The 14,889-nt window shown below is 37.4% G+C and overlaps 1 protein-coding gene across 9 annotated transcripts in view; it reads right to left on the bottom strand.

Annotated features, from left to right (window-relative positions):
• GRIK1 (glutamate ionotropic receptor kainate type subunit 1) overlaps positions 1-14,889 on the bottom strand; it is a 419,248-nt gene that overhangs the window by 358,507 nt on the left and 45,852 nt on the right. The window contains exon 2 of one of the 9 annotated variants that reach the window (XM_021070896.1): positions 11,593-11,685. The exons of the other annotated variants lie outside the window; for them this stretch is intronic. The gene's annotated coding sequence lies outside the window, so the exon portion shown is untranslated. The remainder of the gene's footprint in view (positions 1-11,592; positions 11,686-14,889) is intronic. 9 annotated transcript variants of the gene reach the window in all.

Here is a 14,889-nt window from a genome sequence, read left to right on the forward strand (position 1 = left end):
CCTTGAGGACAGGGAATTATCTTATATGGATATTCCCTGGCTAGTTGTGGGTATTAGATAAATATGAATGAGAAATTGATTAAATCTGAAAAGTTTCTTTCACTCCTCTACCCATAAAATTCTTATTTATCCTTTATATCTTAACTGAGAGTTAGCCTCTCCATGAACCTATTTTCTATCTACCACGATTTATATAGAGTTCTCCTTTTCTTTTTCTTTTTTTTTGTCTCTTTGCCATTTCTTGGGCTGCTCCTGCGGCATATGGAGGTTCCCAGGCTAGGGGTCGAATTGGAGCTGTAGCTGCTGGCCTACACCAGAGCCACAGCAACGCAGGATCCGAGCCGCGTCTGCAACCTACACCACAGCTCACGGCAACACCGGATCCTCAACCCACTGAGCAAGGGCAGGGATTGAACCCGCAACCTCCTGGTTCCTGGTTGGATTTGTTAACCACTGAGCCACGGCGGGAACTCCCTAGTTCTCCTTTTCTTGTCCATTTTTATACTAATCATCAATGACATAAGTTGCTATACTTTCTTGATGTCTAATTACTTTGTTTGTGTTATTTTTTTTCTTCCCAACAAGCTCCCAAGGTCCTTCGAGGCAGAAGTCTGTTCTTATCCTAATTTTCTCCCTTCATCTCTAACATGGTACTGGGCTCATTAAATCACTGCTTGTCTGCTGTTAGTACCTAAGAGACTTAATACTGATTCAACAGTGTTATGCCCACATGGAAGCAACATTTAATATATATGAGAGGTAGCTTGTGATTCATTTAATGGTTTTCAAATATGGAAGAAGGTAGGAAAACATGTTTATATGTTCTGAATGTGGTTCCTGTTACCTCACTTTCAGCAACCATTTAAATTTACCTCATAAACTCCTGAGGTTCCATAAAACAGAATAACACTTAAGAAGCGAAACAGAAGCCTGGTGAGTCAAATAAAAATAATAGCTTCACATTTGACCTTTAGCAAGTAAAGAATTCTCAAGTAGATAAATTTGCAATGGTTCGCCTTCATTAGGTTACGCAGCAATGCATCGACTAATGGTTGTTTCAGGAAAGAAAGTCATAACTAAAAAAACCAGGGTCCTTAACAGCAGCCTCCAAGGTCCCAGCTTTGCCACAAAGGCAAGCAGTGCACATCTTCCTCCACATGGAAAAAATAAAAATAAAACGTGAAAAACTCCTTTGAGCACGCAAGTCTGGATCTTGTTTAGACACACGCAGAACACCCAGGAAGGTATTAGCATAAGTAGGTTTAGACTTATAAAGAAATCAGTATATAATCCTGTGAGATACTGAATGGAACTAGAAAGGTGGTTCACAATCATTTAAACACTTTTTAATATGTATGTATTTCTTCCTCATACAGTTTCCCCCTCAGTGCAAGGAAGTTTTAATAGACATATTTCTAAGGCTCTCAGACTGGAGGGTAGCTGTGTTCTGCAGTGAATACCAAGGAAACCACAGAATAATTACAAAGGAAATACTTAAACCAAAGCTAATCAAAACAACCCCTACAGGCTTCAACAGGCTTCCTCCAGGCCTGACTCTTCCTAAAAGGAGGAATGCATTATGCAGTCTATTGATAAGAAATGAGATAGACAAAAATCCTATTGACTCCCACATGCTGCTCCATTTTAGACAGAGAAGCCCATTGTCTAGTATTAAATAGGAAATTTTCTTTGTAATATGGTTCTATTATCTGTCCATATCACTGCTCTATAAGCTGCTATGAATAAAATATGTTCTTATAATAAAAGTTGAACAGACAGATGGGGTAAATTTTCAAACACTCAGGCTTTCAAACAAAGCTATATTCCAACACATGATGTCATCTTCCAAACAAATGAGTTTGTCTACCACAAGCCCTTTCTTTCCAGGACCCCTTTTAAAAACAAATCTTATGCTTCTTTCCTATTGTAGAATGATTTTGGATGAGCAGTTTCTACTTAAACCATTCAGCATTTCTCTTAGTATGACAGAGAGGTAGAACAGTTTGGGCATATATATTTTTTTCCATTTGAGAGGCTAATTTTGACACCTGCCCCCACCAAATTCTTGTTTTTGTAGTCAGAGAAGCAAGAGGGAAATTGATGATGGAACCAGGAAGACAATTATCTGATGGTCTTCTGATCTCATGGTCTGTCATTGATAGGTGAGAAAACATGAGAGAATGATAGGTGAGAAAACATGAGAGAATGGGTCGATTTTCCTAACCGACCAGATGAAGTTTGTATATGTCTAAGCCAGTCATGAGGGAGTCCCGAGCCATGTGGTCTTAGTTGTAATAACTGTAAACACAGCGTGTTAGATGTCAGATAGTATGCAAGTTATGGGGTGAAAGATAGCAAAGCCTGCTTCAAAGATAAGAATGTGTTCTCAGGGTAGGTCTAGCTGGAACAGCTAGTCAAGGGAAGGAACATAAGTAATTATCCCTCTCTTAAAGATGAAACAACCAAGATGGTTTAGGATTAAGGAACCTGGTTGGTTAAAACTGACACTAAACCACTTGCTTTTAAACACTACCCACTGCTATATCCATAAAGTTATAATTCCTGATTGCTGGGAGGAGAACTTAACCAAACACCTAGGTTTCATTCACAGAGCTATCCAGAAAAAGCCCCTAATCTCAGGAAGACCCTGGTTCCCTTGGCATCAATATTCCTCAAAACTGTTCCATAAAAGACAGTAATCTTGACTGAAGAATTTCATTATCATTTACATTATTGGAAAAAAAATCTCTCTATTGGGGATTACACTGGGCGAGTGAGAATAAGCTGCATTTTGACCATAGATTTGCTTTTGCGGATCCCTGCATGTACACCAGAAGTCCATGTCAGAGAAATGGGCATTGTGTAACTTAAACAGAAACTTGAAATTTTGTTCTGAGCTTTTGCTACATGGATTCCCACCAAAGAAGCACATTACATGTTCTTTCCGTGCATCACAATATTGATCAAGGTACAATGCTAGGTGGGAGTCAGGTGGATGGAGGCATTTATTTATTTATTTTCTTAGCTAAAAAAATAAACCCCTTCCTAGACAGCTGAAAAATTTTGTGATATAGAATTGGGGGTGGCGAGAGACAGAATTTAGTCTGCGGTCATGATAGAATACCGTATCTATTTTCCATTTAGAATGCCAGTGAATACTTTGTCTTTTGAAACTGGCTTCAAAGAAGATATTAATGGAAAGGTAAGGTGAAGGACACATTGCCAAAATTTCGACCTGACATCAGTGGGTACATGAACTGATGTACTGATGGTAGCCTGCTGTAAATGTCCTCAGGTCAGGAAACTCTTTGACAGGGAGGACCACTGTGTTTGCTCACATCAAACACTCAACTTTAGGAGGCGGATAAACGGTCATAATCCATCAAGACCATTCAAAGCTGTTGTCAGTCTGAACACCACCAATTATCTAAATTTATAAGGGATATAAACCAGAAAACTTGAATTAAACCTTTAAATTGCTGCCTCTCCACTATTTGGTCTTCTTTTATCTTTCCCATTAGAACCGTTGTTAGTCTAGCCGTCTTAACTAATTCAGAGGAAACGCCAGTAGAAGATCAATGTGTGAATCCCTTATGACCTATTTGATGTTAAAATGTTCCTTTTATGAAACATTCTGTCTATAGATTTAGAATGTTATTGCCACAGTTTCAGGCTGACCTGCAAAATGCTCCGTAAACAATGCAGTTTCTTCCCTAACGACAGCAGTCATATTCATGCCGGTCACCAATTTTTTTTAACTTTAATTACAATTTGAGATTAGCTGAACAGAACTTGAATTTAAATAGGATGTGTTTGCAAGTTCCAAAAGGTCATGATTAACGTACATGTATTTTGCTTTTATACAGAGATAAAAATATAAGGTCCATTCTCTTTTCACCTCATCCCATTCACTTCTTTTTCATGTTGACGTGTTCTGTGTGTTTGCACATATTTGCCATGGAAACGAATACAAAACTAACACCGGAACTGTTTTGAGGGATATAGAATCAGCCTAATACCCCAGGATGTTCTCTGCATAGGCTGACAGTGGGGGTCCAATAAGGAAAAGAAACTTTCCAAAGTATGGATTGTAAAGATGGAGAAGTGGGGCAGGCAATTGTTTTCAACTGAATGCAAGACACTGGAGAGGACCACAACTTACTCCTAAAAATATCTCCTTTTTTGTGTACTACAACTTCAAGGGTAAGTTCAGAAGACCAAAAACCTCTCCTCTTTTAGCTTCCCTTTCTCCTGACTTATCACACCCTCCCTTATCTCCAGGTTAAGAGAAGTCTAGGCAAGGTTGACAGTCAAATATAGGAGTGTATTCATAAACATAAATCTTTGTATGTGCACGTATACTCAGAAATAAGAGAAAGAACTGTGAGTTATGAAATAAATGATAAAGTCTATTTCGAAGATAACTGTGTATATCGGAACACAAGTATAGCTGGGGCAGTTAGAGGAAGGAAAAACATCAAATGAAAGCTAAAGAGAAATGCTTTATTAGATTTATTTTAGGCTATGATTAAGGCAAAGCTCATTAAGATTCCTTGAGTCTTCCTTTTCATTTACTTTTTTTCACCATAGGCATGTGAGCTTATGCTAATTGTATGGTGGTTTTATAAATATTGAACAAGACTTTCTGGCCAAATAGTCAAAAGTACTTTGAATCTAAAGTGGACAACTTTGAAGGTTAAGTTAACTCTTCCATGATACTGAAAAAGACAGAGAATTGTGAGTTTTTAAGCCACAGAGATATTGGACATTGTTTTCACTCTGTTCAAACCAAAAAGAAGAAGAAGAAGAAGATGAAGAAGAAGAAAGTCAGATATTTTTAAGTTTACTTCTCAACAAACAAATTTCACTAATTTACTTCTTGGGAAGAGTTTGGGCATGTGGAAGGTTTTTTTAATAAATTTTATTGAAGTATAGGTGACTTACAATATTGTGCTGGTTTCAGGTGTAGAGCAAAGTGAATCAGCCATACATACACATATATATCCATTCTTTTTTGATTATTTTCCCATAGAGGCTCTCACAGAGTATTGAATAGATTTCCCCAAGCTTTATGGTAGGTCCTTGCTACCAGTTGATTTTGTTTATAGTAATGTATATATGCCAGTTCCAAACTCCCAGCCCATCCCTTCTCCCATTGGTTCCCCTTTGGTAACCATAAGTTTGGTTTCAAACTCTTTGAGTCTATTTCTGTTTTGTGAATAGGTTCTTTCATAACATTTTTATTAGATTCCACATATTAGTGATCTCATATTTGTCTTTCTCTCATCACACTTAGTGTGATAAGCTCTAGGTCCATCCATGTTGCTGCAAATGGCATTAATTCATTCTTTTTTATGGCTGAGTATTATTCCATTGCATTTATGTACCAGTCATTCACATACCTATAACTCCCATATCTCATTCTTTTTTAGTTATTCAGAATAGACATTGAACTTTCCTGAGGGACCTCATCCAAGTCTTCACTTTCATTAAGTAGTCACCTGAGACCTTCAGATATTAATAGGTCAAGACATAACACAATCAGATTAGCATAGCTCTTTCTCCTCTACCAGAAGTGTCATTTAGGGCTGTGTAAGGCTGCCAAGGACAAAATACATAACCAACAGTTGCTTAAAACATATTTGGAGTAGTTTTCCTCGTATAACAAGAAGTCAGGGGTACAGAGGTGTTTGCATGGGCTCAGCTGCTCACTAATGCTGGGCTGGACCCAAGGTCTTCCCATCATTTCCTCTTACTCCTTCAGCATCTTCACATTTTCCCTTACGCTCCAGATATCACATCCATGTTTGTGGAGGGGGAGGAAGAAGTGCATGAACTTCTCAGAGCATGTCTGCTTAGCTCTCATTGTTCAGAACTATACAAAATGGCCAATCCAAATAATACTGGGAACATGACTAGCTCTCCAGGGCCAGGTAGAGTGCTTTCCTGGTCAAAACTGGTGTTTCCTGTCTGCAGGGAAGAAGAAGAATAGAATAGGCTGGGTTGGAAGTCAGGAATGTCAAATGAGCTCTGGTGAAAACCAACCCCTCAAGGGCTAGAAGTGAGGTGCCTCAAATAATTAGGGGCATATCTATGGGGAATCTTCCTTCTTTTTCTCCACTTCATAGCTTTTCCCTTCTTAAGGTCTTATGATAGACTGGGCCTATATTTCTCAGAAACTATAGCCCAACAGCTAAGAAATGCCAAAAGTATGTCTAAATCCATTAACAGAACATTGACTAATTAACAACTGATGTGTAACATAAAGAGCTTGCAGCTCTTTTACGTACACTTGCAAGCACAATGAAGCTGGTCTCCAAGGCTGTAAATTTGTGCTCACCAAAGACATCCACCATCACTACTCTGGTGGTGTTTTAGATGAAAAGAGTTGATTTTCCAATATCCTTTGAAGAAAAGCTGGATGTCTGACCTTCCATCACAGAGAGGTTTCCTTTTTTACAAATGGCAACACAAATGACCCCATCCTACTTTTTGTAACTCTCTCCTGAAGTCTTCTCAAAAGTGTCGAAATCTGTTAAAGTTCCTGCTTCTCAAAATAGCTCTGAGGAAATTGACTACTTATGGACAGAAATCTTTGCCTGGCTCTCTTAGAATGAAGAAACTAGACTTCTAAAATCCTTGTTTGAACTGAAAGTAGACCAACTCTTTAAAAATATATTAGAAATTTTTGACCTTGAACACAACATAAACTTTAGATTATGATTGAACTGAATAAACATGTATGGGTAAGGTCAAAAAATAGAAATATTCTGTTACAATGAGAGTGGTTTTTTTTTTCTTTGAAATATTTTTAAGGATGTGCCTATATGAATTTTCAACTTAAAAAGGGTGGAAGTGATATTTACTCTTTTAACACACTTAAAAAGGTATAGAGAAAACCTTTATATCTAGATCAAGTGTGAGTATTTACTACTATAAGCAAGTCTGCATTCTTCTAAAGATATTTCCTGAGTCCTCAAACCTTTGCTTTACATTTTTTTTCTGTTTCTTCTCCTCCTCCTCTTCCTTTTTCTCCTATTACAATGATTTCACAGTGGGCTATCAGATGACATTACACTCTACAAAACTTTTATTCATTCAACAAAATTATGTAATGGGTATGACCTAAATTGCCGCAAAATAAGGAAAATCATCCCCAATTTTAGAAAACTTCTCTAATTACCCATGGCTTGTGCCTTCTTCCTTTCCAATTGAAATTAGTTTGTCTCGTCAAAGAACAAATAGCAGCGACTTAAAGACTGGTTTGCTTTATATTTTGATGTCCTGTTTTTAGGTAATTTCTAAATGCATTTATCTAGAACTATCACCAAAGAAAGAATAAAGTTCAATGTAAGCACACAATATTTTGAGCAACTATATCCCTTTCTTGTTGGTTGGTTGTTTTTCAAACACCACCCCAAGTCCTATCTCACCTGTGAAAATTCCTGGACCTCTTGGGCCAGAGTAATTATGTCCATGTCTAAATTCAATTTTTGCCTTTCTTTTCACAATTAATCACTTGACACTTCTTGTCTAAATTATAGATTATTTCTAATCATAAATATTTTGTGTATTTCTTATCTTTCTAAGTAGACTGCAGGATTCACAAAATATTTTAATTTTCCTCAGTGTCCTCCACACAGTAGGTTCTCAAGTGATTAGAAACTGTTTTTCCCAAAATTAAAAGGTAGACTTCTCCTTTAAAAATGATAATCTTGTTTCGTGCATTTGGAAATTACCTAATACAGGATATCAATATGTTAAGTAAATCAATCTTTGACTCACTTGCTCAAAGATTTTCACCATAAACTTCCTTTCATGCTCCGGAGTTTTACTTTCTGCTGAGATTTCAAGTTTTTAAATTTTCTGTCCAGAGCTCATTGTGTATTCTCTTCATCAATACTCAGTCTCAAGGAATCAAGGAGCCAGCCAATAATTACTACCCTAAACCAGTGGAAATCAGGCCCACATTTCTTGATGTCTGCATAAGTTTAAGTACAGCTGTAGATCAGCATTTCATCCAGAAAATATGATAAAACATAATGTGTAAGACTAGTATAATTGGAGTACAAAGTGAAATATTTCTGAATGCTTCAGAGTTAAGATGGCAGTATTCCAACAAGAATTAGCCCGAGTTTTGCCAAGCTGGTATTAGTTACCACTTCTCCAGAAATCTACAACCAAGGCTGTAATTGGCAGGCCCACCAATAAATATCACACACCCACATTCACTCATAAACACATACAATTATAATTTTATGCCCTTGCTATGCACACTGGCAGGGAAAGTTTGGAGGTAAAGAGAGCTCATTTATATAATCAAGTGTCAGAAAAAGACTAAGAGACCAGTTCTTTTCCTCTACTCTATAATTCACATACTACCATCATCTGTAAAGCGAATACTTGTATCAAAGCTCTTCATTAATATCTGGTGACTTGCATATCTTACACTGATCCACATAAAGTTTCTGATATAAGATTTCTCTTGACATTTAATTCTAAAATTAACTAAAACTCATGCCTCAGTGGACTGCGTGATACAGTAATAAGTTCTGTTAGAATGAAACTAATCATTTACAGATCATTTTGATAAGAACGGTCCTTCCATCGTTCTCTTTGATCATCACTTTTGTGGGAAAAAAAAAAAAAAGACTCAAAGAAAATACCAAGCACTTAAATCACTCATGAAAGAATGAAATATCTCTAGTACAAATTCAATCACTCAGTATCACTGAATCTCACACAAATATCATACGTAAAATATTTTCATTTTATGAGTCAAATGTGGAGACAGAAATGAGCCTATACTCTGTGTAGGAAGGCAGCTAAGCACTTTATCAACACCCTTTAAAATTTGGATTTCATTCTGTCATAATCACGGTGCTAGCCTGTGTGGTGTTCACAATGCATTCTACAGATAGAAAATGTTATGTTTAAAAATTCCATCCCCTCCCTTTTCTGTGATAAAGATTTGTTTTCAACATCATCAATAGCTGAAGCGATGCTCATCTGTGACCATCTGTTCTTATTATAAAACAGTAGATGTTGGCAGAATTTGCAAGCATTGAGCTTGTCCAAACATTAGAACACCTGTTTGATCTTTACCCTTCAGATGGTTGAGCGTGGGTGGGAGGTTGGGCATAGGGAGAGAAAGGTTTCACAACTGCTTTTGAATTAGGAGATATAAAATAAGTGAATTCATTTTTTTTTCAGTTGATGATTATTCATCCTCTACTGTTTGGAAAAGTGACTCTACTAAGGATAGAAAACTGCGATTCATACAGAAACATCTACAGTTAAGTGTAGAAATGGGGGAAATACGCAAATATATTTGTGATCACCTACACATGAAGAGACTGTTAGTATAATTTACTATATAAATACCTTATTCCTGGAGCAGCGTCAGCATATGGTGGGCACTCACTATACCTGCACTTCGTAAATAAAGGTGTGTTTAATCCTCATAAGGCAGCGGGGTTTATATTCAGATTTCATTTTACAGATAGATAAGACTGAGGCTAAAATAATATGCAGAGTTGCAACTCAGAGTGATTCCTTCCAACTCCTATTCACATAATTTTCCGTTAGACAATATGGGAAGCTTGGTTTCAAATGTGTTTCCTCTGTTAATAACTTCTCAAGAGATACTACAAAAAGTTGAAGTATCAAAGCCAGGGGATATTGGTTGGGAAAAGCTGGTGACTTTTAATGAGTTTGGAAAGCAGAAGCTATATGCTTGAGAAGCTAGGAAGGAAGGAGCATAAATCCTTGGAACAAGTATGTTTATGAGTGCAGTGCCACAAGCAGGCAGTAAGATGTTTCTATTTATATGGAGGGAAGACTAATTGGTAGAGAGATTTGAGACCTATGATTAAGAGCTTGGATTTGGGACAAAGTGGAATTGGAAAAATGATTGATGTGATTAAAACAACAATGGTGGATGAGTAGGGCTGCTGGGTGAAGAATGGATTGGCGGCCCTCGGGTGCCTGTCTGCCTGCATGCCTGGCACAGCAGGACCCAGCCCAGATCAGTTGCCATTGGCAGTGGATTGAGCCAAGACTGAGATGCTATTGAGACAGAATTCATAAGTTTGAGCCATGTCTCCAGGCTCCGCCATGTCCTTCAGAGAGCTCTGATGACTGATGAAACTCCTCATTTTGTATTTTACCTTAAAACATAATCTTTTTAGTGTTATCTTAGTATATCAGATTGACACATAAATGAAAACAAAATAATTTTTGTTATTAATATATCTCCAAATCAAAGTAAAAGAGTCTGGGGTGATTTAAAAACAAAACAAAAATACTTGTTAGATTTGGATACAAATGTAAAGATTATCTAGTCTGACTATTTCTTTAAAAAAAGAAAACAAGGAAATTGGGACTTGGAGAAATGATTTCATTCATTGATTCATTTAGTGCAAGCTCTGGAGTCAGATTCATCTTAAATTTGAATTCTAGCTTTAGGTTTATTACCTGGGTAACTTTAGAAAAGTCATTTGACTTTCTCTGTTTCTTCATCTACATGATAAAGATAAATATAGCACAATATTCATGATAATCAGAATAAAACATTATATTTCAAGGCACTATAGCATGGTGGTTAATGACACATGCTCTGGAACCAGAGCCCAACTCAACCACTCACATGTGAGAACTTGGACCAGCTGCCTACTCTCCCCTCCTCAGTTCCTTCTTCTGTGAAATGGAATATGTCTCTCAATATTTAAATTAAAAAAATATATATATCAACCAGACCTCACCTCAGGCCAATAGCACTAAGTAAATGTTAGCTAGAGCTATGATTATTATAGAGGTGACATTCAGTAACTACAACTCAATCCTGGGTAATAAGTGCTACCAAGGAGGTTTTCCCTCTATCTTTCCTAGAGCTCAGAATGGTCTGGGTGAAGTGTGAACCAGTGGGTGTAGATGAGTCATTTGAGTTGAGAATTGACAAATATATAGTTGTCAGCAGGTTTTAGAGTGACTAAAGGAAGAGCTTGTATGTATTGACAGCCTGGGGAGCAAAGAGAAGATCAGCTAGACAGAAAGCTTGTGCTTAAGGTTAGAGAAAAATCTAAGGGTCATTGTCATTTTGTAGAATTGGTGGTAGGTTAAATATGAGGAACAGTGAGGCTAAAAGGTCACACAGTGGCTTGATGGGGATGGACCTTGTTAAGTGCACTGCTAAGATATGTGCACTTTATCTTGAAGCCATTGAAGTACCATGCGAAGATTATAATCCGAGCATTCTCCTTGTCAATTTTTTTTTATTATTATCTTTTTAGGGATGCATCTGTGGCATTTGAAAATTCCCTAGCTAGGGGTCGCATCAGAGCTGCAGCTGCAGGCCTATGCCACAGCCACAGCAACACAAGATCTGAGCCATGTCAGCAACCTACAGCATGGCTCATGGCCATACTGAATCCTTAGCCCCCCGAGCGAAGCCAGGTATGAATCCACATCCTAGGGGATATTAATCAGGTTCGTTACTGCTGAGACACGAGGGAGACTCCTCCTAGTCAAATATTAATGGATGTCCCCTGGGCCCACTTGTGTCTGAATATATGGATATTACAACACTGTTACCTGTTGACGTGGCTGCTTTCCCTTCTCCTACCAGATGGTAAGTTCCTTGAGGGAGGTCAGCTGTGCTTCAATTCCCAGCATCTCTCATGATGCCTGGAAGAAGAAGTACTTAATAAAAATAGGTGAATGAATAAGTAAATGAAGAAGACGAAGCAGAAAATCAGCTGGTCCTTTTTCTCCTTAACTCTTGTGACTTGATAAGGATTTGATGGTGTCAGTGGTAGGAGACACAGGAAGGGTTCAAGAGATATTTAATTAAGAACATTCACGAGTACTAGATTTGGAGCCTTAATTGGAAGCAAGAAAAAGAACTTATCTAGAATGACCTTTAGAAATAAGAGTTTTGTCAACTCAGGGGATGACAGTAACATTCCATGAGAGTGAATATCCCGGAGTAGGTTTCAGGTGAAGAAGTGAGTTTACTTCCGGGCAGGTCTAATTTAAGGAAACTGTGGATCAAATGAAGGCATCTCTAGGAGGCGGGTGGATGGAGAGATCTTTGTATGAAGGCATCTCTGGGAGGCGGGTGGATGGAGAGATCTTTGTGTCCTTAATTCAGAGCCCACCGTACCTTCCCCTGTGTAACACTTTTCTTTTTTAAGCAGTTAAAGTGTTAACTGCTAGCTATTAGAATGTTAAGACGATTTATACATAATGACTTTTAATGGTTATAAAGTCCAAGAGGATATTTTTCTTTACCATTCGTCTGGAATGTCCTTAAACCCATCTTTGTTTCTGGCAATAATACTCATTCATGAGTGCCCAGCAACTCCTTCAAGAAGACTTGTCACACCCTTCCAGATGCAATGAACACTCACGTAGCATTCATTTAATCTTGATTTTTCACTTGTACCAGTGTATTCAAGCATTTGCTTGCTGTAATTCGTGCAAGATACTGTCATGATTAATAGCATGGGTTTTGGAATTAGATTAAGTGTCAACTCTGACACTTAGCTGAGTGACCTAGGGGAAGCAGCTTCCCTTCACTTAGCCCCAGACTTTCTCATACGTAAAATTTCCAGGCCAACTCCTACCATGAAGGTTTAAACCCTCCAACAGCTTTTTCAACACAGTCAGTGTGGTACTCTCTCATCTCACCTTATTCCCTTTGCTCCAGCCACACCGACCTCCTCACTGCCCTTGGAATAACCCAGGCATGTCCTTTTCCAACTCCTTTCTCCCTCATTTTATCAAACCTTTTCACAAAAGTCATCTGCCGTCACATGGCTATAATAGAGAGGAAAATGTTTACTATGCAACACATTCATGGGTACTGATAAAGGCTGCAAGGAAATTCACTCCAAGGATATTGTACGGGGAGGAGAATTTTGGGCAAAATGTTCCCTTTATATATTATTGCCTTTGAAGTAATTTTGACATTTGAAATGCAATTAAAAGCTCAATTCCTTCTGTGAGATCTTCCGTGGGTCCCTTATGTAAAATTTCACTTTCACACTGCAAGGCTTCACATCTCCCTTCTCTGCTTTATTTTTTTCCTCCTTAGCATTTGTTACAGTGTAATAGTCTATATATTTTACTTATGTTTTACACCAAGCAGTAGAGTAAGCTTCTTGAGGATGGAAATTTGGTCTGTCTTGTTCACTGCTATCTTCAGCACCTGGAATAGTGCCTGACACATATTAAGCCCTCAAAAAATAAATCTGGAATAAATGAATCCTATATGTAATTGCTTTATAGTACCTGGCATGTACCAAGAACTCACGAACTCACGAAATGGTAGCTGATATTGTTGTAAATGTTGCTCATATTTTATAAGATCTTCGGAAGTCACAAAATACACTGCATTCATTATCTTATTCTACTACGGTACATCCTTTATGGATGAATGATGGAAAGAACTGACCAATCAAATGTAAAGGCTAGTTACTTGGGTCTCAATTGGTGATGTGTTGTTGCTTCCAAAGCAACACTGTAGGCCTGGAGGAAGGCTGGGAGGTATGTTGATGGAGAGTAGGCTCAGCTGAATGGCCCTGTAACCCCACCTTACTCCACCCTGAAGTCCCCTCATTTCTAATGAGTAGATTATTATCAAGGGCTATTTGCAGCTCTCACAGCTTCTTAGTCTGTGGGTCCCAAAATTTAAGACAAAAGGTAAAATATTTTGCTTCTTTAACTTTCTCTTAAAATTGAAATGCCTTCACTATAACTGAGAAATGGATCTAAAACAATCAGAGTGTAAAACACTTCTTTCTTTCACATAGATGCATGCACATACACACCACACACACACACAAACCCACACACATGATTTTTACCTGACAATTTTTATTTTTTTTATTCATGCCTTTGTCTCAGTGATATTTCCAAAGTGTTATTAATAATATAAAAAGTGGGAAATGTGTCTTCCAAAACAAAGCTTAGCTAGTCTGGTGGCAGGTAGTACCAAGAGGCATAGCGAACGGCAAGTTTAAATTACAAAGAACTATTGATCCTGACAGTAAAGCATGCCTGAAAATGAAATTGACATGGAGTGAACCTGACATTGAAATATTATCTTAAAATCTCAAAAAGCATGATAGAGAATTCAATTACATAACAAAAGGGGAATTGGAGAAAACGCATAAATTGATAGTGATCTTTCCTTCAAACAAGTATTTCTCTGTATAGGTCAAGCTCACTTTGCACATAATTAGTTACCCTGGTTTCTCACATCTTCACGTAATCAGTTTCAATAATGATTTAGTGTAATAATTACAAAGTTTTGAATTCATATTAAAGTCAAACCAAATCAAAAAGCTGCAGAAGTAGTTTGAGTCCAATTTGCAAGGAAAGAACTTTAGTCCAGGACTTGAGGTGAATTAATGTGACATCTTAACAGCTCTGGGTAAGAACTGAGGCTCAACAACAGAAAGCCATGAACCACCGGAAAATTATTTTATCTCTACATTTTAAGTTCTTTAGCTGTAAAGCATGTGCATGGTGATTCTTACTCCATTATAGTTGTTCTGAAGCATAAAAAAAATGTGTGATGAGGCAGATAATATTGATAAACATATATTTGAATAAAACTGTCATAGATTTTATCTTATAGGATCAAACAATTGTGTAAAGCCAGGAAGAGAAATGTTTACAATTAGATTTTATAGATCAGGAAATATACCCAGAAGGGTTAAAAAACTTGCCCCAGAGACACCAAATAGAGATTAAAACTCACATATTCTAATTCTTGGCTTGCTGTTTCTTTTCATTCAACTACTCCTCTGTATTCCAATAGGCTATTTTTGGATGAAGATCATAAGTATCCCATTAGAATTTTTTTTTTTTTGCACTTTTCTT

The sequence above is a fragment of the Sus scrofa genome, chromosome 13 (assembly GCF_000003025.6).
Source record: "Sus scrofa isolate TJ Tabasco breed Duroc chromosome 13, Sscrofa11.1, whole genome shotgun sequence".
Classification (NCBI taxonomy): domain Eukaryota; kingdom Metazoa; phylum Chordata; class Mammalia; order Artiodactyla; family Suidae; genus Sus; species Sus scrofa.